Source organism: Oncorhynchus masou, chromosome 12, assembly GCF_036934945.1.
Source record: "Oncorhynchus masou masou isolate Uvic2021 chromosome 12, UVic_Omas_1.1, whole genome shotgun sequence".
Taxonomy (NCBI): domain Eukaryota; kingdom Metazoa; phylum Chordata; class Actinopteri; order Salmoniformes; family Salmonidae; genus Oncorhynchus; species Oncorhynchus masou.
Window position 1 is genome coordinate 85,280,711 of NC_088223.1, and position 23,062 is coordinate 85,303,772.

The following is a 23,062-nucleotide window of genomic DNA, read 5'->3' on the forward strand; positions in this document are numbered from 1 at the left end:
TACAGGGAGACAAAAGAGATCTGACACAGTCATAGAAGTATAATGCAGGACGTCCGTGTGGCTTTGTTGTCTAAGGCACTGCATCGCAGTTGCTAGCTGTGCCACTAGAGATCCTGGTTCGAGTCCAGACTCTGTTGCAGCCGGCCGCGACCAGGAGACCCATGGGTCAGTGCACAATTGGCCCAGTGCCGCCCGGGTTAGGGGAGGGTTTGGCCGGCAGGGATGTCCTTGTCCCATTGCGCTCTAGCGACTCCTGTGGCAGGCTGGGCACATGCACGCTGGCACAGTCGCCAGGTGTACGGTGTTTCCTCCGACACAATGGTGCGGCTGGCTTCCAGGTAAAGCGGGTATTGTGTCACGATGCAGTGCAGCTTGGCTGGGTCGTGTTTTCGGAGGATGCATAGCTCTCGACCTTCGCCTCTCACGAGTCCGTACGGAAGTTGCAGCGATGAGACAAGACTGTAACAACCAATTGGATACCACAAAAAAGGGGTAAAAGTAAAAAAATAAATGAAAAGAGTGTCACGACTTCTGCCGAAGTCGTTGCCTCTCCTTGTTCGGGCGGTGCTCGGCGTTCGATGTCACCGGTCTTCTAGCCATCATTGATCCTTTTCTCATTTTCCATTGGTTTTGTCTTGTCTTCCCACACACCTGTTTTCAATCCCATTCATTACCTGTTGTGTATTTAACCCTCTGTTTCCCCTCATGTCTTTGTCAGAGATTGCTTTATTGTCAGTGTAGTATGATGTTGTATAGGTGCGCGTCGGGTCCTCGTACCCATGTTTGTTTATGTACTTTTAGTGTTATGGAGCATACTCCGTGGACTTTATTAAAAGACTCCATTTTACACTCTATTTGACTCTCCTGCGCCTGACTTCCCTGCCACCTATTACACCTATGCATGACAAAGAGAAGTATAATGCAGTGTGAGATGTCATGTTCCCTGATTGAAAAAAGTGTGTGAAAGTGTTCCTTCCTGTAAAACTAAGGGAAATATTTCACATCCCTACAGCAACTTCGTAACTTTTTGTTATTCTTACGAGGAGCCTTTTTCATTATCCTGGGGTTACGTTGCAAAAAAAACAACCTCTATCATCAACTAGATTCAGCCAATTTTTGCTTGTGCGGATGGTCAGACGGCCAGAACATAGGAATAATTTGTACACTGCAAATTGAACGCAAGAATCCCCCAAAAAACAGAATAATTCCACACATTGATTACATTAGGTTACATTAGACATACGTCTCTCTATTTATGTGTGGGAATACTTGGGAGCAGGTTTCCTAAATTGAAATCACTTTGAGCTGATTTCACAATCTTACTGTATTTCCAACAACAAAAACTTGGATACATGTGAATGTAAGACATAGCCTCCCATCCATGTATCCTAATCCAAGCATATCATTAGGCATGTCACGCCTGCTCCCACTCTCCCTCTGTAGCACTCGAGGGCGCCAGGCGGCCCTTCATTATGCACACCTGTCACCATCATTATGCGCAGCAGCGCTCATTGGACTCACCTGGACTCCTTCCCTTTGTTGATTGCCCCGTCTGTAACTGTCTGCTCCCCCGTTTGTTCCCTGTGGCTGCATTCATTTCGTTACGTGTTCATGTCCAGATGCTGTCCTGTTCCATGTCTGTTGGTCATTAAATGTTCACTTCCTGTACCTGCTTCTCGTCTAACAGCGTCAAACCTTACAAGACGAGCATTCCCCATTTCAAGTACAAAACGTACATTTTCATACACATACACGATTTGCTTGGACATTGCAATCTTAATTTAAATGCCAATACCTTATTTGTAAGCATTAAGTTTAAGCTGTTATGGTGTACAGTATGCCATAAAGAAGGGATCGGACTGAGTCACTTCAAATTTGTTTGGAAATTAACATGATTTGCATAACTAACTTTGTCGTGCTTTGCAAGTATGCTAGACACATGCTACTACGCCCAGCATATAAATGGAATTCAGAATACGAATACATTATTAAGATTAAGCTAAATGACAGCCAACCCCCAATATTTGCTCTTCAATATCTCCTCAATTACCAGAAGTAATTTTAGATCTACATACAATGTTTCATTTGTTCTCCCCGTTGACATAGCGTGACATAATACTAAACATGGGAAGGTTCTTATTGGCTGCCTGGGCATGTCACGCTCTATCTGACTATCTGAGTGAGATTGTAGGCGACACTCCATCTATGGAAGATCAAAGAGGTTCCTTGCTTTGCTTCGCATACCTGAAACAGAATTAATAATGCAACTTCCTCTTCTACCTACCTGCGTGTCACATCAATGGTCCACAGCACATTAGATGAAGGGCAGAGGAGGCTGGTGGGGAGAGCTATAGGAGGACAGGCTCATTGTAATGGCTGGAATGGAATAAATGGAACGGAGTCAAAAATGTTGTTTCACTATGTTTGATGTGTTTGATATCATTCCATTCCAGCCATTACAATGAGTCTGTCCTCCTATAGCTCCTCCCACCCGCCTCCACTGATGCAGAGCCAATTGAGAGGAAAAATGATAGACGGGAGACTTGGCTGTTTCCACAGGGTGCACTGTATGTCACACTAGTGCAGGTGAGCAGCCTGGCTGGGATTGAAGAGCGCCAGAACTAAAGACGTGATCCCTCTCGCTGAGCCTCTGACACAGCGAGGAGATAGTGTGGAAGCTATGGAGGGCTGTATTCAACCATGCTGCAGGATGAGAATGTATATGGGTCAGTGACACCAAACACACCGAGTCACACACGTACACACACCCAGTCACATACATGGCTGACACACACGTACACACACGGCTGACACACACATACACACACACGTACAGTACACATACCCAGTCACATACATGGCTGACACACACGTACACACACACCCAGTCAGTCACACGTACACACACGGCTGACACACACGTACATACACAGCTGACCCCATTCACTGGCATTTCCTGACAGACAGGATATGACATGACATATAGGCATCACCTGTTTCTGGTCCCGTATGCTGGAACCCACATAGACCTGAGTCCAGGCACACACACAGATACCTTGCAACTAAAAAAAATGGATGACAGGTGTTATGCGATAAAGAAGCAAAAAAAGCTTTTGCTACGTCAACATGCAGTATGTACAGACAGGTCAATAATTATAGGCACCCTTGATAGGGATTAGCAAAAAATACGGTATAAAATGAATTACACAAATACTGACCTATATTGTATGCTACATTTTGGGGGGAAATTATATTATTTTATACCTATAAAACTGCTCAGAGAAAGTAATTTTGTTGAACAAGTAATACAAGTAAATCTAAAGAAGATAGTGGTGAAAATTATTGGCACCCCTGTTTTCAATACTCCGGCACCCTCTGCCTTGCGAGGAAAACGACTATGAACTTTTCTCTAAAATAAATTTATGAGACTGTTAGAACGTTTGAGTCAAAATGACTGCTCATTGGATCAAAGGGGGGTCCCTGGAGACCCAGCTTTTCTAGTGTTAAGTATGATGACGGGTACTCAAATAGCCATTACACTGCAATCACTGTTGTGTAAGTAAAGGTTATATACAAAAACTGTGGGTATAAAAAAATCTAAACTTATTTGATTACTTATGTGATTATCATGACAGGAAAAACATGGTCTGCAGAGGCAGTGTGTGGTGACATTTTGTTGTTACTGTGGACTAGTAGGATTCAGCAGTCTCTGTTGACTACGTCATGTAAGAAACCCTATACAGTAGGATCTTCATTTCAGCCAGTTTGCAACAGTGGGAAATTAATCTTGCAGCAACAGGAAATGTGAATTATTATGTGGATTATAATTAATGGACGTTTTTGTAGGGGTTGATACATTTTTCTTAATAAGGGAAAATCCAGTCTGAAATTTCAAAGTGGAAATTACAAACTTCAGAAGCCTTTTTAATCCTCAAATACACTACAAGTTTAACATTTCCTGGATTTCAGGAAAGGTCTACTGCAACAGGGAAATCAAATGAAAATCAACTGCACTGTACATCCGTAGTTATCTTGTTCATACGCACATACTGTATACGCTGTGAACGAGGTTCATATTTTCTTCCTTAAAGACCCATCAATTTACACACACTTCGGTGTTTGAGCTTATCACAGTCTCTGCCCTATTGCCTATTGACACTGCATACAGACACGCACGCACGCACACACACACACACACACACACACACACACACACACACACACACACACACACACACACACACACACACACACACACACACACACACACACACACACACACACACACACACACACACACACACACACACACTAAACAAACACGTATTCATTACACACAGAATCCTCCCCTTTCCCCTAGTTAGTCTCTGCCCGTCACTTGTGTATCAGACCAGGAAAGAACAGGGATTTATCATGCATGCACACTCCGACACACACATGCACACTCAGGCTCGCACAATTAGACATGAAAGCGTAACTAAACTGGCCCATAATAACAACAGGGTTCTCTCCCTGCGTTCGTCCTCTAATAGACGACAGCAGTCACAGCTGACGACTGCCCCCAACTGGAGAGCCAGGCCTAAGATCTCAGCACCTGTTTTCAATATTCTCAGCTCTGTTTGGAGGGCTTAAGAGGTCGGAGGTCATGTAATGGTCCCCAACCCTAACGGAGAGGAGCAGTCAGGGAAGGATAGGGGCCCGGGGACCCCAAACACCCAGGCAATCCCTGGGATCAGAGGAAGGTCTGCATCATCTTCTCCAGGCCTCTTGATGGATGACACTGATCAGCCAGCCAATGGTCAACAGAGCCATTGAGGTAAATCTGGCAATAAAAGGCCCATTATCTCAGCATCACAGGTTTGTTCTTTATTGCAAAGGACTCTTTATTTGAAGCCTGATGGCGACCGAGCTCCTCTTGGCCCAGCTAGTAGCCAACACCACTACCCACTAACCTGCTCTTAAATGTCTGTCAGCGCACTACCCTCTATTGTAATCTCTTAAATGAATGGTGGATACCTAGTCAGTTGTACAACAATGCATTCAACCTAACTGTGTCTTTCCGCATTTAACCCATCCCCTCTAAATCAGGAATCAGGAGAAGCCGAAGATGTAGGCCATCACTGAACTCCATGAGGGAATTGATTGCACTTCAATGATGGTGGCATTTCTATGTCATCACGTCAAATCAAAATCAAATCAAACGTTTTGAAAGAAATCTGGACACATTTAATCACCTTCATTATGTTCCAAAACTTTACTATGGGGATTTTGTGTGTCATGGAAATAGTACATGACATGACATATTCATTCAACATAATCAATTAGCACACTAGCAGCAAATGTTTATAATAATTCCAAAGTAATTTAGCAGACTATACTTAGTGACTATACAAAAAACATGTTCAGTATAGGGTTGATTCTGACTCAGGAATGTATGCCCTTCCTATGCACTTCTCAGTATTTGGTATTAAGACTTATTCAGTCGTGTAGCACGCGTTGCCACGTGTGGCTGCCTTGCATCTGCTGGCCAACAGATTTTCTTGTGGAGTTTTCATTCAATACATTTTTCAGTACATTTGTCAACAGACTCAAAAGAATATATCTACTGAACTGATTCAGAATACGTGACTCACCACCTGAATTTGGTCTTGTGTAGCAAAATTTGGACATTGGATAAAAGTAGAGACTGAGAGCTACAAAATGGTATATCATACACAGCATTTTTTAGGAACATTGGGAAAGTAATTCTGCTTTGAAAGTTGATACACTGGTAAACTCACTTTTGAGAAAAGGGCCATTGAATTGAATGTTTTGGTACCTAGTGGTTAGAGCGTTTGGCCAGTAACTGAAAGGTTGCTGGATCGAATCCAGGAGCTGACGAGGTAAAAAGAGACATGGATGACGATTAAGGCAGCCCCCTGCACCTCTCTGATTCAGAGGGCTTGGGTTAATTGCGGAAGACACATTTCAATTGAAGGCATTCAGTTCTACAACTGATTAGGAATCACCCTTTCCCTTCCCTTTCCCTACGTACCTGAGCACTCTCCTTCAGCATTGTTCACACCCTCTTAATCCAGACCCACCCATCTCTTTAAGAATCCACATGAGATCATGAGCTAAACAGTGAGTAGTGTAGTAAAAATTAGTAAAGACTAAAAGTTCAGGTTAACATTCCAGGTAATTCCAGGTAAACAGAAGAAAAAAAATCCAGGTAAACAGAAAGTGTCCAGATAAAAAATATTTTATAAATATTAGATGATGCTTACCCAGACACACTTGTCTAAATTGATGGGTCATGTTTTATTTTTTTATTTCACCTTTATTTAACCAGGTAGGCAAGTTGAGAACAAGTTCTCATTTACAATTGCGACCTGGCCAAGATAAAGCAAAGCAGTTCAACACATACAACGACACAGAGTTACACATGGAGTAAAACAAACATACAGTCAACAATACAGTAAAAACAAGTGAGCAAATGAGGTGAGCAAATGATGTGAGAAAATGAGGTGAGATAAGGGAGGTAAAGGCAAAAAAGGCCATGGTGGCAAAGTAAATACAATATAGCAAGTAAAACACTGGAATGGTAGATTTGCAGTGGAAGAATGTGCAAAGTAGAAATACAAATAATGGGGTGCAAAGGAGCAAAATAAATAACTCAAATAAATAAATACAGTAGGGAAGTTGTTTGGGCTAAATTATAGGTGGGCTATGTACAGGTGCAGTAATCTGTGAGCTGCTCTGACAGCTGGTGCTTAAAGCTAGTGAGGGAGATAAGTGTTTCCAGTTTCAGAGGTTTTTGTAGTTCGTTCCAGTCATTGGCAGCACAGAACTGGAAGGAGAGGCGGCCAAAGAAAGAATTGGTTTAGGGGTGACCAGAGAGATATACCTGCTGGAGCGCGTGAAATAAATGTAAATAAATAAATGTGAAATAAATGTAAATAAATAAATGTGAAATAAATGCTATAAGCCCCAGCCACATCCAGTGGAAAAAGTACTAAATTGTCATACTTGAGTAAAAGTATAAATCATTTCAAATTCCTTATATTAAATGAGGCTGCATAATTCTTTTCTATTTTTTATGTTTATTGACGGATAGCCAGGGGCAGTCCAACTCTAAATGCTTCATTTACAAATTAAGCACTTGTGTTTAGTTAGTATTCCAGATCAGATGCAGTAGGGATGTTCTCTTGATAAGTGTGTGAATTGGACAATTTTCCTGTCAAAATGTAACGAGTACTTTTGGGTGTCAGAGAAAATGTATGAAGAAAAAAGTACAATATTTTCTTTTGGAATGTAGTGAAGTAAAAGAAAAAGTTGGAAAAAATATAAATAGTAAAGTAATGTACAGATACCCCCCCCCCAAAAAAATACTTAGTAGTAGTAGTTTAAAGTATTTTTACTAAAGTACTTTTGACCACTGCCCAAATGCCTTCACACCAGTTCATTGGCATACTTTATATACTGTTACACACGCACTTATCACATAGTATTCCATACATAAGTTAAGGCCATGCAACCTGAGTTGAAACCTGAGTGAGATACACATGTACAGTACATAAACAGATGCATGTGCCATATATTTATGTGCCATATATTTATGTTGATGCGCCATATTTTTATGCGGTGGACAGTTGATACATATCAAAATTAACTTTATATATCAATATTTTGCTAAGTCTTGCTATGTGGATGGGATCTCTACAGGTGTAAATGGTACAGCCAAATGGTTACTTGCATAGTAGCAATATCATAAATAGATTGTGTCAAAATAAAATAATATACAGTATGTACAAGAACAATAACGATATAATGACATCAGTGCGAGGTAATTATATGCATATAATTAGGGGTAAAGTGGCTGAGCAGCAGGATGAAAAGTAAAGGTGGCAGCAGTGTGGGGCATGTGTGTTAGGAGAGAGTCATGTGAATAGAGTCACTGCAGATAGTGCTGATGACTGGTCCGTCCACACCACGAATGAACAACGAAATCTTTGCCCTTGACTTTGGTGCAGGTCATGTGATGTCCATAGGCTCTTTGTCGCAAAACTCCCTGATCTTCTCAAAAAGATACGTTCTATGGGAGGAAAAGATACCATCTATGGGAGGAAGGATGTCAGCATTGCGCAGCAGCTGAAACCTGGTCCCGACAGTCCAAACGCTCCTGGATCAATGAAAGAATACCATCTATGCATCTTTGTCTCCGTTTCAGCATCAAATTTCCTCCACGCAGATAATGAGGGCACACAATTAAAATTCTGAATTACGGCACAGCTATTTCCCTGTGGAAAAGGGACCACAATACATGTCATGTTATGATCTTCAGTTTGCTTCCATATGACTGGCTTCACATGTGTCCAGGGATTATAAGGAAAAATCATCTAAAACAATTGGTATATTGAGCTCTTATCAATAGTCCTAGCTCTTGTCCATGTATAAATTACAGTGCATGGAGAATGCTGTTATTTCTTTCTGAAAAAAAGAAAGTAGATGCTTTTTTCACTTGGAACCGGAAGGTTCGCTCAACCTTATTCGTGGTTTCCTTTAGCATAAAGGTGGTGGAATTATGAGGGGAATTAAGTCAAAAGTCAGAATACAGTATATTTTTCCTGAGTGGCGCAGCGGTCTAAGGCACTGCATCGCAGTGTTGCAGCCTGGGGTTCGATCCCTGTGTCACTACAGGCTGTGTCTCATAGTGTGGCGCACAATTAGCCCAGTGTCGACCGGGTTAGGGTAGGGTTTGGCCACATGAGCTTTACTTGGCTCACTGCGCTCTAGCGACTCCTTGTGGCATGCCGGGAGCTTGCAGGATGACTTCTGTCGTTAGTTGAACTGTTACTTCCGACACATTGATACAGCTGGCTTCCGGGTTAAGTGAGTGGGTGTTAAGAAGCACAGATTGGCAGGTCATGTTTCGGAGGAAGCATGACTCGACCTTCGCCTCTCCCTTGCTGGTTGGGGAGTTGTAGCGATGAGACAAGATTGTTATCAAGAAAAATGAGGTAAAAATAAGAATACAGTATATATGTAGACACACCTCCTTAATTTATTCAATCTCCATCCAAAACGAATAGCGGTTGAATATTTTCATGCTTAAGTTCAAGGTCAGAATACGCATAGAGAGAAAAAGTGTATAAAAAGGGAGTTACCTTCCATTAATGCTGTAACGATTGTCGTTGGTGGAAGAAGAGGAGGACCAATGCGCAGCGTGGTAAGTTTTCATATTTTAAATATTTTAATGAACACTGAAACAAAATAATAAACAACCAACGAACAGTCCTGTAAGGTGCAACACAACACTAAACAGAATATAAACACCCACAACATAGAAGTGAAACCAGGCTCCCTAAGTATGATTCTCAATCAGGGACAATGATTGACAGCTGCCTCTGATTGAGAACCATATCAGGCCGAACACAGCAATCCCAAATTAATAGAAAAAATAACATAGACAACCCACCCAACTCATGCCCTGACCATTCTAAAACAAAGACATAATAAAATAACTCAGGTCAGAACGTGACAAATGCGAGCTTCACTCAGGTCTGAATCGAGCCCGATGTGGCCTATACAAACAACATACTGCATATGTGACTGACTATGAATGTATATGTAAGGAATGTGTCTTTGCACTGATTGTTTCCTCTGTGAAATTGTCTGCTATGTAACCTGTACTCAATGCATGCATAATATGCATCCTTCCTGGAAAAACGACATCCTGGATTGACAGTTCTCTTTGGCCAGTCTGTCACTAGGCTCGCCAAGCAAATGCCAGATTGTCAGATTGCAGAGGCTTACGAAGGCATCTGCTGCTTTGATTCCTAATTCTTTATTCCATTTCACAGACAGAAATCAGTTCCTACCCAAACACCATTTGGACGCAGGGGGAATCCTAAATGATGTGGAGCTCTGCTTGAATATTTGATTGATGAGGGAAAAAATGATTGTATCCATTAGTGGAATAAGGCTGTAATGTAACAGAATGTGGAAAAAGTCAAGGTGTATGGATACTTTCCAAAAACACTGTAGGCTAGTCCTTCCTTACATGTTGTATTGTACTGCTGGATATAAATATATAATACATTGAGGCAGCACATGAGCCTGTTTCCCTCTGGCCACAACTCCAGCTCCAAAACAACTGATCCCCACTGCTCGGCTGAGCAAGATCAATGTGTTTTCATGTTAGTGTTTGTTCTCCTGGGACTGTATGCTTTATGTTTCCCTGGCCCAGCCACCCCCCAAGCAAGGCTGTCCCTCTCTCCTTATAGACTTCCCACTGAGTGACTAATTCTGTCCGTCTCAGCATGGCCAAGACACTGGCACCAGCCATACAGTGTGAAACAGCTGGAGTTACGGAGTCTGTTTGGAGACTGACTCCGGACCGTCATGTCAGGGTGTCTCTCTAAGCCTCCCAGCCACACCACACCCCTCCTTCGACTTCATTAGTCCCTTTCGAGTCCATTGACGCACCGGTTCATCAATCTAAGTAACATAGTAAAAAAAATCCCCATCTGAAATTTGCCAGTTTAATCTAGATATATCTGTTTTTTTGCATCTTCATCCGTCGATGTCGCCGCTCCGCATCTGCTGTGAAAGGTGTCAGATCTAGAGCGGTGTTTGTCAGACCATGAGACATTCTGAAAATCAGTCTTCTCATGAAAACGTCTGTAGCATCCGTTTTGCTCTACAACCCCCACGAGTGTCACGGGACTCGTCTGAAGGCATCCGGCTCCAGTTTTAAAAAAATTGGTAGTTTTGCGTCTACCTTAAAAAATAGGTTAAGTATATGTAAAAATTTAAAATTTAATAACGAGGCTTTCTTATATCTCCTAGATTTAGGACACTTCTAAACCTGAATTGGACTGTGGAAATCCGAGGGTATGGAGGCAAAGTACACATTGGATGCGCTCAGCCTTCAATGCTCATCCCATCAACTTTTGCTTGATGTTGCCAGAGAGCGACGTAGATATTATGAAGTGATTTAACTGACATGCAATATGGGATTTCTGAAGAAAAGAAACCTTCAGCCATCTCCATTAGATCTCAGGGTGTTTATGTGACACAGACCACTATTTATAACTATCTGGAAGATGGAATCATTCACTGAAACATTAGTATAAAATGTGTCATGCTTCTTAGGCATTTATGGCAAAAGCATAGTCATAATGCATCTTTCAAGGTTGCATAAAGGAAAGAGAAAGCTTCCCATGCTAGCCATCTCAGTTTATGAGATGTTTCATGCTTCTTAAGCATATATTGCAAAATAACAGTCACGTTGTTTCTTTCAGGGTTGACGGAGGAATTAATGTGGCCTCGCAGGCAAGCTGTCTCACAGTAATATGGAATGTGTTCTTGAAGCATGCCATAGACACATTTACTCCTCATGGATCAGGGGTCCTACTTTTTCTGCTGCTCATAATACAGGCGATATTGTAGCCTTGTTTCTCCACTCAGAGCCAGTGTAACGGCTAGCTTAGTTAGCGGTGTACGCTAAATAGCGTTTTAATCGGCGACGTCACTTGCTCTGACACAAGTAGTAGTTCCCCTTGCTCAGCAAGGGCCGAGGCTTTTGTGGAGCGATGGGTAACGACGCTTCGAGCGTGACTGTTGTTGATGTGTGCAGAAGGTCCCTGGTTCGCGCCCGGGTATGGGCGAGGGGACGGTTTAAAATTATACTGTTACGCCAGCTCATTTCACAGTCCTGAGGAGTATACCAGCATACTTGCCTAAATATTCTTAAATAACTATTTGTTTTTAAGATAAGCTTGAAATGGACATGGTCTAATTGATTCAACAACCAAAAACACATATCAAAGTTTAGCTGTCATAATTAAACAGAAAATCTATAGTTATATCTGGTTGTTTATCAAAGTTACCCTGCTAACTCCTTGATACTGCTTTGTGGTATAACCCTCTGGGCTTAGAGTCCAGTACTTCAATTAGCTCTGTGAGATGAGATCACAGCTAATATCAGCGCTGGCAAAGACATTTTGACCAACCTTGAAATGTATGTAGCTCCCTACACTTCCAGTTAACTGTTTCCACTTTGCTTGATCTTCATCATGGAATTCTGCAGAATAGTGGTCTTTGTTTGTTTCTCTCTGCCCACCTCTCTTCTCAATCTGCTGATGGAATCTCAGGGGTGGGTTCCCCACATGAAGAATAGCCTTTCCTTTACCTGTTACGTGGGACAAAGATTTTCTGTCCATTTCAACAATAGAATGAAAAGGAAAGGCTATTCTTCATGTGGGGAACCCGCCCCTGAGATTCCATCAGCAGATTGAGAAGAGAGGTGGGCAGAGAGAAACAAACAAAGACCACTATTTTGGAGAATTCCAGTCTCAATGCTATTTGATGAAGATAAAGCAAAGTGTTAAAAATCAATAATGTGGTCGATACGTCCCCAAGAGGGTTGACCACGGGATCCCTGTGTCTGAGGCATCATTTTGAGTTGCAGACTGAATGCATGGTGAGACTCACTTTCAATGCCATTGAAGCAGCAAACAGTAGTGTGAAATGAATATCTTGTGGAAAGGTTCTGCGTGTAAACCAAGATAATCTGTAGGGACTGAATAGGATGTGTAGGATAACAGCAGCTGTAGTATTTCTGGTGTTTGGGTTCTACGTTATTGGTTATTTGGACAAATTACGATTTCGCTGGTATTAGCATCTTTCGAATTTTGAAAGGGGAGGGGACATTCGGCCTGTAACTTAAAAAGAGAGAGAGTGGACAACCTCGTTTCGCTTCTGCTCCTCGTTCTAGCATTTCTTGAGCTCTTACCTTAACATACTGTATATGGACCCCAGAACACAATCGAGCAGCTGACCAATTACTTGACATTTTAGTTATGGGTTGACCGAGATTAGTGTGAAAAGAATTAATCAATTTGTCATGTTTGAATCATACCACCTGAATCAGCATCAGAGGCCTACAGTGTATGGGTCGAAGTTGTGGTCTGAACTACAATGTATGTTCTGCCTGTATGTGTGTTATGCCTGTATGGTACCCTCTGTAGGCCTAGGAGATATTGGTGAGATTCAGTTGTTTGTTACATGAAAACGACGCAGCTATTTTTCACAAACACTGTCCTCAATATACAGGTGATGTTTGTTCTCTCTGACAAGTAATACCCAAGTGAATGCATCGACAGTAGTTCTCTCTCCCTGGGAAGGAGAGGAGGTAGCTATCCCTTAACACACACCATGTAGCGTATCCATGCAAACTGACTATTGATCCAGAGAGTGTGGACTGCATGTGGGATCGTAATGGCTTTACTTAGTGCAGGGCCATAAAACATAGGATCATCAACCAGGGATAAACTCAGGGATGATCAAATCAATGATATTGAGGGATACTCAATAAATATTATACAGTGTCAGAATATGCTTGATGAGGTCTTGGGAGATTGGGCACCAATGGAATAACATCGAAATCAGACAGATTGCTCAACATACAGATGTAGGATATTCATTTCAGCCAGTGTGCTACAGCAATAAAATAATCCTGTGTAACAGTATAACTTTAGACCATCCCCTCGCACGAACCAGGGACCCTCTGCACACATCAACAACAGCCACCCACGAAGCATCGTTACCCATCGCTCCACAAAAGCCGCGGCTCTTGCAGAGCAAGGGGAACTACTACTTCAAGGTCTCAGAGCAAGTGACGTTACCGATTGAAATGCTATTTAGCGTGCACTGCTAACTAAGCTAGCCGTTTCACATCCGTTACACCTGCAGCAACAGGAAATGTGAATTATTATGTGGTTTGGGGTTGATACAACATTTTGCATTGCAGGAAAGTTCTCCTGCAACAGGGTGATCAAATTAAGATCCTACATCTGTACTTCCAGTCCACAAAGCCATAGGGCAATTACATGAATTAACACATTTCTCCTGTTGTCTGTAAATCATGGCAAAAGATGACAAACATCTAATGCCGACATGGTATGTATACAGAAAGCAAACAATAGTATAACATAGTAATGACCGCAGGGGTAACATATTTACAGAGGGATTCATATATTAGGGTGTATGGTAAAACTGTAATCTACTCACCATCTGATGTAAAACATTTAGACTTTGATCCATATTAATAGATTCAAATTGTGATGTATAAGTCCAGGAAAGCCTTCAATTAAGTGTCAATGCCAAGCGATGTGAAGGCACCATAGCTTAATGCATGAACAGTTCTAAATGAAATAATGCAGACATTACGATTACAACAGCTAGTTGTCATAGATGGCATATTGTATGCCCAAAAGGTTTTATATTTCATTCGTATAAGTGCACTTACAGTGCCTTTGGAAAGTATTCAGACCCCTTCACCTTTTCCACATTTTGTTACAGCCTTATTCTAAAATGGATGAAATAAATAAAACAATCCTCAGCAATCTACACACAATAACCGCATAATGACAAAGCGGAAAAAGTTTTGGGGAAATTGCAAATGTATTCAAAACAAAAACAGAAATACCTTATTTACATAAGTATTCAAACCCTTTGCTATGAGGCTCGAAATTGAGCTCAGGTGCATCCTGTTTCAATTGATCATCCTTGAGATGTTTCCACAACTTGATTAGAGTCCACCTGTGGTAAATTAAATTGATTGGACATGATTTGGAAAGGCACACACCTGTCTATATAAGGACCCACAGTTGACAGTGTAGGTCAAAGCAAAACACAAGCCATGAGGTTGAAGGAATTGTATGTAGAGCTCTGAGACAGGATTGTGTCGAGGCACAGATCTGGGGAAGGGTACCAAGACCATTCTGCAGCTTTGAATGTCCCCAAGAACACCATGGCCCCTATCATTCTTAAATGGAAGAAGTTTGGAACCACCAAGATATTCCTAGAGCTGGCCGTCTGGCCAAACTGAGCGATCGGAGTAGAAGGGCCTTGGTCAGGGAGGTGACCAAGAACTGATGGTCCCTCTGACAGAGCTCTAGAGTTCCTCTGTGGAGATGGAAGAAACTTCCAGAAGGACAACCATCTCTGCAACCCTCCACCAAACTGGCCTTCATGGTAGGTTGGCCAGATGGAAGCCATTCCGCAGTAAAAGGCACATGACAGCCCGTTTGGAGTTTTCCAAAAGGCACCTTAAGACTCTCAGACCATGAGAAACAAGATTCTCTGTTCTGATGAAACCAAGATTGAGCTCTTTGGCCTGAATGCCAAGCGTCACATCTGGAGGAAACCTGGCACCATCCCTACGGTGAAGCATGGGGGTGGCAGCATCATGCGGTGGGGCTTTGGGGCAAAAGCCCGGACTTGAACCCGATCAAACATCTCTGGAGAGACCTGAAAATAGCTGTGCAGCAACGCTCCCCATCCAACCTAAAAGAGCTTGAAAGGATCTGCAGAGAAGAATGGGAGAAACTCCCCAAATAAAGGTGTGCCAAGCTTGTAGCGTCATACTCAAGAATACTCAATGTTGTAATCACTGTCAAAGGTGCTTCAACAAAGTACTGAGTAAAGGGTCTAAATACTTACAGTGCCTTGCAAAAGTATTCGTCCTCCTTGGCAATTTTCCAAATTTGTTGCATTACAATCTGTAATTTAAATAGATTTTGGGGGGGGATTTCATGTAATGGACATACACAAAATTGTCCAAATTGGTGAAGTGAAATTAAAAAAATGACTTGTTTCAAAATATTTAAAAAAATAAATAAAAACAGGTGCGTGCATATGTATTCACCCCCTTTGCTATGAAGCCCCTAAATAAGATCTGGTGCAACCAATTTTCCTTCGGGAAATCACATGATTAGTTAAATAAAGTCCACCTGTGTGCAATTTAAGTGTCACATGATCTCAGTATATACCTCTGTTCTGAAAGGCCCCAGAATCACTAAGCCACTAAGCAAGGGGCACCACCAAGCAAGTGGCACCATGAAGACCAAGGAGCTCTCCAAACAGGTCAGGGACAAAGTTGTGGAGAAGTACATATCAGGGTTGGGTTACAAAAAAAATATATCAGAAACTTTGAACATCCCACGGAGCACCATTAATTCCATTATTAAAACATTTAAAGAATATGGCACCACAACAAACTTCCCAAGAGGAGGGCATTGATCAGAGAGGCAACGATAGCCCCGAAGGAGCTGCAAAGCTCCACAGCGGAGATTGGAGTATCTGTCCATAGGACCACTTTAAGCAATTCACTCTACAGACCTGGGCTTTATGGAACAGTGTCCAGAAAAAAAGCCGTTGTGTAAAGAAGACAAATAAGCAAACACGTTCTCTGTTCGCCAAAAGGCATGTGGGAGACTCCCTAAACATATGGAAGTAGGTACTCTGGTCAGATGAGAATAAAATTGTGCTTTTTGGCCATCAAGGAAAACACTATATCTGGCACAAACCCAACCCCTCTCATCACCCCGAGAATACCATCCCCACAGTGAAGCATGGTGGTGGCAGCATCATGCTGTGGGGATGTTTTTCATCGGCAGGGACTGGGAAACTGGTCAGAATTGAAGGAATGATGGATGGCGCTAAATACAGGGATATTTTTTAGGGAAACTGTAACGGCGTTCTTCGTTTGTCGCAAGAAAGTCGGACCGAAATGCAGCGTGTTGGTTACTCATGTCTTTAATGAAACAAATGACGATACATGAAATAACTTATAAATACAAAAACAACAAACGGAACGTGAAAAACCTATACAGCCTGTCTGGTGAACACTAACACAGAGACAGGAACAATCACCCACGAAATACAAAGTGAAACCCTGGCTACCTAAATACGGTTCCCAATCAGAGACAACGAGAATCACCTGACTCTGATTGAGAACCGCCTCAGGCAGCCAAGCCTATACAACACCCCTACTCAGCCGCAATCCCAAATACTACAAAAACCCCACTATGAAATACAACAACATAAACCCATGTCACACCCTGGCCTGACCAACTAATTAACGACAACACAAAATACTAAGACCAAGGCGTGACAGAAACCTTTCAGTCTCCCAGAGATTTTTAGACTGGGATGGACAATAACCCTAAGCATACTGCTAAAGCAACACTTGAGTGGTTTAAGGGAAGCAATTAAATGTCTTGGAATGGCCTAGTCAAAGGCCAGACCTCAATCCAATTGAGAATCTGTGGTATGACTTAAAGATTGCTGTTCACCAGGGGAACCCATCCAACTTGAAGGAGCTGGAGCAGTTTTACCTTGAAGAATGGGCAAAAATCCCAGTGGCATATCCCAAGAGACTTGCAGCTGTAATTGCTGCGACTTTGGGAGGGTGAGTAGTTATGCACGCTCAAGTTTTCTGTTTTATTGTATTATTTCTTGTTTGTTTCACAGTAAAAAATATTTTGCACCTTCAGAGTGAAAATCAAATGATACAAACCCCCAGAAAATCTATTTGAATTCTAGGTGGTAAGGCAACAAAATAGGAAAAATGCCAAGAGGGCGTGAATACTTCCACATGCCACTGTTTCCATTTTTTATTAGTAATAAATTTGCAAAAATTTCTAAAAACCTGTTTTTGCTTCATCATTATGGGGTATTGTGTGTGGATTGATGAGGAAGAAAAACAATTGAATCAATTTTAGAATAATGGTGTAACGTAACAAAATGTGAAAAAAATCAATGGGTCTGAATAATTTCCGAAGGCACTGTATTTGCATTTTATCACATTGTTTGTCAAAACGTACCTAACAATAAACATTTACTGGAGTTGAAATACTTCAAGATAACATTGCGTAATGTATTTGTCTTGAAGGCCTAGTGCAGCTGTTTAATATCAATATCAAATCATTTCTGGGTATCAATTAAGTACCTTACTGTAATATATTTCCATTAAAATTGACAAAAATAGCTTTTTAGCCAAAAACTATTTCTCAAATATTTTTTTTAGGACTGTCTTCGAGTGGCCCAGTGGTGAGGGGAAAACTGAAAATAGCTGTTATTGAAAGAGAGGTTTGGAACTATTGGTCCTGTGTGGCTCAGTCGGTAGAGCATGGCGCTTGCAACGCCAAGCGTCGTGGGTTCGATTCCCGCTGGGACCACCCATATGTAAAAGTAGTGGCCCCAGCCGACTTGTAAGTCGCTTTGGACAAAAGCGTCTGCTAAATGGGATATATATATATATATTGGTCTATTAACCAATTTACTGCATGCTGATGTCACCATGGAAGACCGAAACTCCGACCTGCAAACCGTCTGATTAGAAGGCCCTGTATAGATTGTATTTTCAACCAGCTGCTATCAGGAAATAAGACTGATCAAACGTTTTCACACTTTTGCAGTGTTAGTGTCATCAGATGTTGTACAATATGATATAAAACACAGCAATAACATCATTTTGACTGCCCTGGGCCTTTAATTGACACCATAATTGTTCTATATACTCATGAATGCCCTCTGCTCAAACATACTTCAATTCAATTTGGCTTCAATCAAGAAAAAAAACCTTCAAGCCTCCCAGTAGTGATTTCCCCTAGAGCGGAGCGGATTGTGTGGAGTAAATCAATGGCTGCCACCTTCCCTGTGTTTATTGTGCTGGGGAGTCCCTGCAGATGAAAGCATGCAGCAGGTTAAAGGGTCGTTCTTGGTCCCAGCATGGCTCCAACGGCATGGAGGCTACTGGAAGAGGTCATAAAGCCCATGTGTTATTGTTTAAAACACAACCTACATTTATATATGCCCTATAAAAAGGCACATAAATCACTGATTTTGCTTCAAGCCTTGGTATCTGTAAATCATTGTGATCTAGTATTTTGGATTTTATAGTTATGGCCTAATATCTGTGATGGAAGGGCGGCCAGTATATCATTGTGTGGCCTTGAGGTATGTGTACTGCACTACATAAACACCTGTTTCTTCCTAGCCTATATAGAGGAATGCTATTAAATACGGCTGTGCAATCGAAAATGTCTTAAAAACAATGTTATGTTACTGCTCTCAAAAAATGACCTGAAGAGTTGTACTCAAACTATACATATCAAAAGACATATCAGAAGATGTCTACACGTTTAAAGATAAAAGGTGTAAAACCAAAACAACAAAAAAACTTTGTTAACATGGTCTGCTGCATCTACATTTTCCGAGCCACTGGGTCCGTAGCCTATCCTCCCCTCTTGTCGAGTCAGAGAGCACTTAACAGATGTTCTCCAGCAAACTCCTTCACTTCCCTCCCTGTCACACTCACACCTGCTCCGCTACAGCAGCTGTTTACGTGGCCTTTCCATTGGCGGCGGCAATTTGTCTGTATTTTCTGTTGTGGCTTCTAGGTGCTCTAAACATGGTGAGAACATCACAGGGGAGTGGTTTAGGGCAGAGGCGAAACAATTAAAGAGAACGTCAAGTCTTTAAAAAATGGTTGGGCAGGTCAAATTTGTTGTTGTCAAACTAGCCCTGGAAAAAAGAGCAGACCTTCCCTTTAATAAAATGATCTATACGCTTGTTCTCCATGTTCATTTGAAAGTAAATGTATCAAATAAAATGACCAAAATATCCCTGAAAGGGTGAACAAATTCTTCTCACAGTGCCATTGACTTGTCTTGGTGATATACAGTGCCTTGCGAAAGTATTCGGCCCCCTTGAACTTTGCGACCTTTTGCCACATTTCAGGGTTCAAACATAAAGATATAAAACTGTATTTTTTTGTGAAGAATCAACAACAAGTGGGACACAATCATGAAGTGGAACGACATTTATTGGATATTTCAAACTTTTTTAACAAATCAAAAACTGAAAAATTGGGAGTGCAAAATTATTCAGCCCCTTTACTTTCAGTGCAGCAAACTCTCTCCAGAAGTTCAGTGAGGATCTCTGAATGATCCAATGTTGACCTAAATGACTAATGATGATAAATACAATCCACCTGTGTGTAATCAAGTCTCCGTATAAATGCACCTGCACTGTGATCGTCTCAGAGGTCCGTTAAAAGCGCAGAGAGCATCATGAAGAACAAGGAACACACCAGGCAGGTCCGAGATACTGTTGTGAAGAAGTTTAAAGCCGGATTTGGATACAATAAGATTTCCCAAGCTTTAAACATCCCAAGGAGCACTGTGCAAGCGGTAATATTGAAATGGAAGGAGTATCAGACCACTGCAAATCTACCAAGACCTGGCCGTCCCTCTAAACTTTCAGCTCATACAAGGAGAAGACTGATAAGAGATGCAGCCAAGAGGCCCATGATCACTCTAGATGAACTGCAGAGATCTACAGCTGAGGTGGGAGACTCTGTCCATAGGACAACAATCAGTCGTATATTGCACAAATCTGGCCTTTATGGAAGAGTGGCAAGAAGAAAGCCATTTCTTAAAGATATCCATAAAAAGTGTTGTTTAAAGTTTGCCACAAGCCACCTGGGAGACACACCAAACATGTGGAAGAAGGTGCTCTGGTCAGATGAAACCAAAATTGAACTTTTTGGCAACAATGCAAAATGTTATGTTTGGCGTAAAAGCAACACAGCTCATCACCCTGACCACACCATCCCCACTGTCAAACATGGTGGGTGGCAGCATCATGGTTTGGGCCTGCTTTTCTTCAGCAGGGACAGGGAAGATGGCATGGTGGTGGCAGCATCATGGTTTGGGTCTGCTTTTCTTCAGCAGGGACAGGGAAGATGGCATGGTGGTGGCAGCATCATGGTTTGGGCCTGCTTTTCTTCAGCAGGGACAGGGAAGATGGTTAAAATTGATGGGAAGATGGATGGAGCCAAATACAGGACCATTCTGGAAGAAAACCTGATGGAGTCTGCAAAAGACCTGAGATTTGTCTTCCAACAAGACAATGATCCAAAACATAAAGCAAAATCTACAATGGAATGGTTCAAAAATAAACATATCCAGGTGTTAGTATGGCCAAGTCCAAGTCCAGACCTGAATCCAATTGAGAATCTGTGGAAAGAACTGGAAACTGCTGTTCACAAATGCTCTCCATCCAACCTCACTGAGCTCGAGCTGTTTTGCAAGGAGGAATGGGAAAGAAATTCAGTCTCTCGAAGTGCAAAACTGATAGAGACATACCCCAAGCGACTTACAGCTGTAATCGCAGCAAAAGGTGGCGCTACAAAGTATTAACTTAAGGGGGCTGAATAATTTTGCACGCCCAATTTTTCAGTTTTTGATTTGTTAAAAAAGTTTGAAATATCCAATAAATGTTGTTCCACTTCATGATTGTGTCCCACTTGTTGTTGATTCTTCACAAAAAATACAGTTTTATATCTTTATGTTTGAAGCCTGAAATGTGGCAAAAGGTCGCAAAGTTCAAGGGGGCCGAATACTTTCGCAAGGCACCGTACATGGATCTATATGCCGTTAACATCACCACGTCTCCGTGAGGGTCTGCTGTTTAGCATTCAGTCCTGCTCGTCTCTGCTCAAACCCTGGGCCATTTGCATCACCGAGAATATGTGACACGCTCATGTGTTTTGAGGTCCCACTGGGGTTCACCTACCTACTAGGAGAATTAATAAATCCCGAAGCCAGAGGACTGCCTGCCACGTTATAATGGAATGGCAATGGCATTCTCCTGACGACATGTGATGTCAGAACTGTGATACAAATCCAGGTAGCTACAGTACACAGCTTCATTACCTTCAGGACACCACAGCAGGAAGACCAATTCAAGTGACAGATATTTTGACCTTTTTTACTACTTACCAAACGTCAGATAAACTCATGAATACTATGTGCATGCAGTTTGAAGGCAGTTGAAGGTGGTTTGTGTTATAGACAGATAAAGCGTGAATTTATTTTGTTAGGCTATTTCTATAACTCTGGTTGAACTCACCTTTTTTTGTTCTAAATGAAATGTTTATCCTTTACATAATCAGGCTATCACAGCCTGAGATTGGTTTGGATGCGTGTTTGATAAGAAAGTATCGGGCAACGTCTGTGGACCAGTCTGACTCTGAATAGAGAGAGAATGTAAGTCTATCGTCCGGAGAATCATTGAAGAGAGAAGTTGTCCTGATATTTCTTCTACCGTTCCATGCCTTGCATCATCAATAAATCAGCAGCCTTTCAACATTTTTTACAATATTTTCTATATGCTACAATATTTCCCATACGCTTAAGCTATCAGTCCATCGAACACACACACACACACACACATTAAATTATTAAATTATTATTAAATTAAATTATTAATTATTACATTATTATTAAAGACAATAGGAAATAATATATTATTAACTATGCATTATATTATAACTTCCTTGTTTTGAACAAAGGTCACTCAGCTTAATGCTGATAAATATAGCTTAATGCTGCAAAATATCCTACTAAATAGGCCAAACCTTAACAAATAAATACAATTGTCTAAATAAACTAGTAAATTCAATAAAACAAATCAATTAAATAGATCACTTCTTAAAAACATGTGACTTTTCCCCCTCTCCATATCCCCAATGTGCATAAATGATATCCATGCAGAGATTTTTCCTCCCTGTGCTCTCTTTAATTCAGTTTCTTCTTCACATTAGCAAAGAAAAATGCCGTGTTTCAGAAACTCTTTTATAGACTAGTGGTTATCAATCTTTTCCACTGTGTGTCCTCCCCCTCTCCCATATCGAGTAGATTAGTTGTGTCTCGTTTTCAGAAAGCGAATACCGACATGCAGTTTGTCAAGAAATGACATTTTGACAAATTTAGTTTGATGAAAGATAATCCCCCCCCATCCCCGACAATCATTTAAAGCTGCAATATGCAACTTTTTTGAGCAACCTGTCCAAATTCACATAGAAATGTGAGTTGTAGATCTTATGCGCATTGAATGGAAGTCTAAAAAGTGGTAGATCTGTTCTATGTAGCATATTTCTATGCTTCGAGTTCTTAAGTTTTGTTTTTACGTCTTTTACTTTCGGTTTTGTACACCAGCTGACGATACAATATTTTTAGTTATGGAAAATATATTTCACAGCGGGATAGATGATTTAATGATTCTCTACACTATACTTGCTTGCTTTGTCACATAAACTGAAATTAGGCTATGTAACAGTAAACAAATGATAAACGGCAAGAAAATATTGAAAATATTTAATTAATATAGTAATTTATTCAGAAGGTTAAACCCATAAAACTGTCGACAATATGGCTTTATTTTG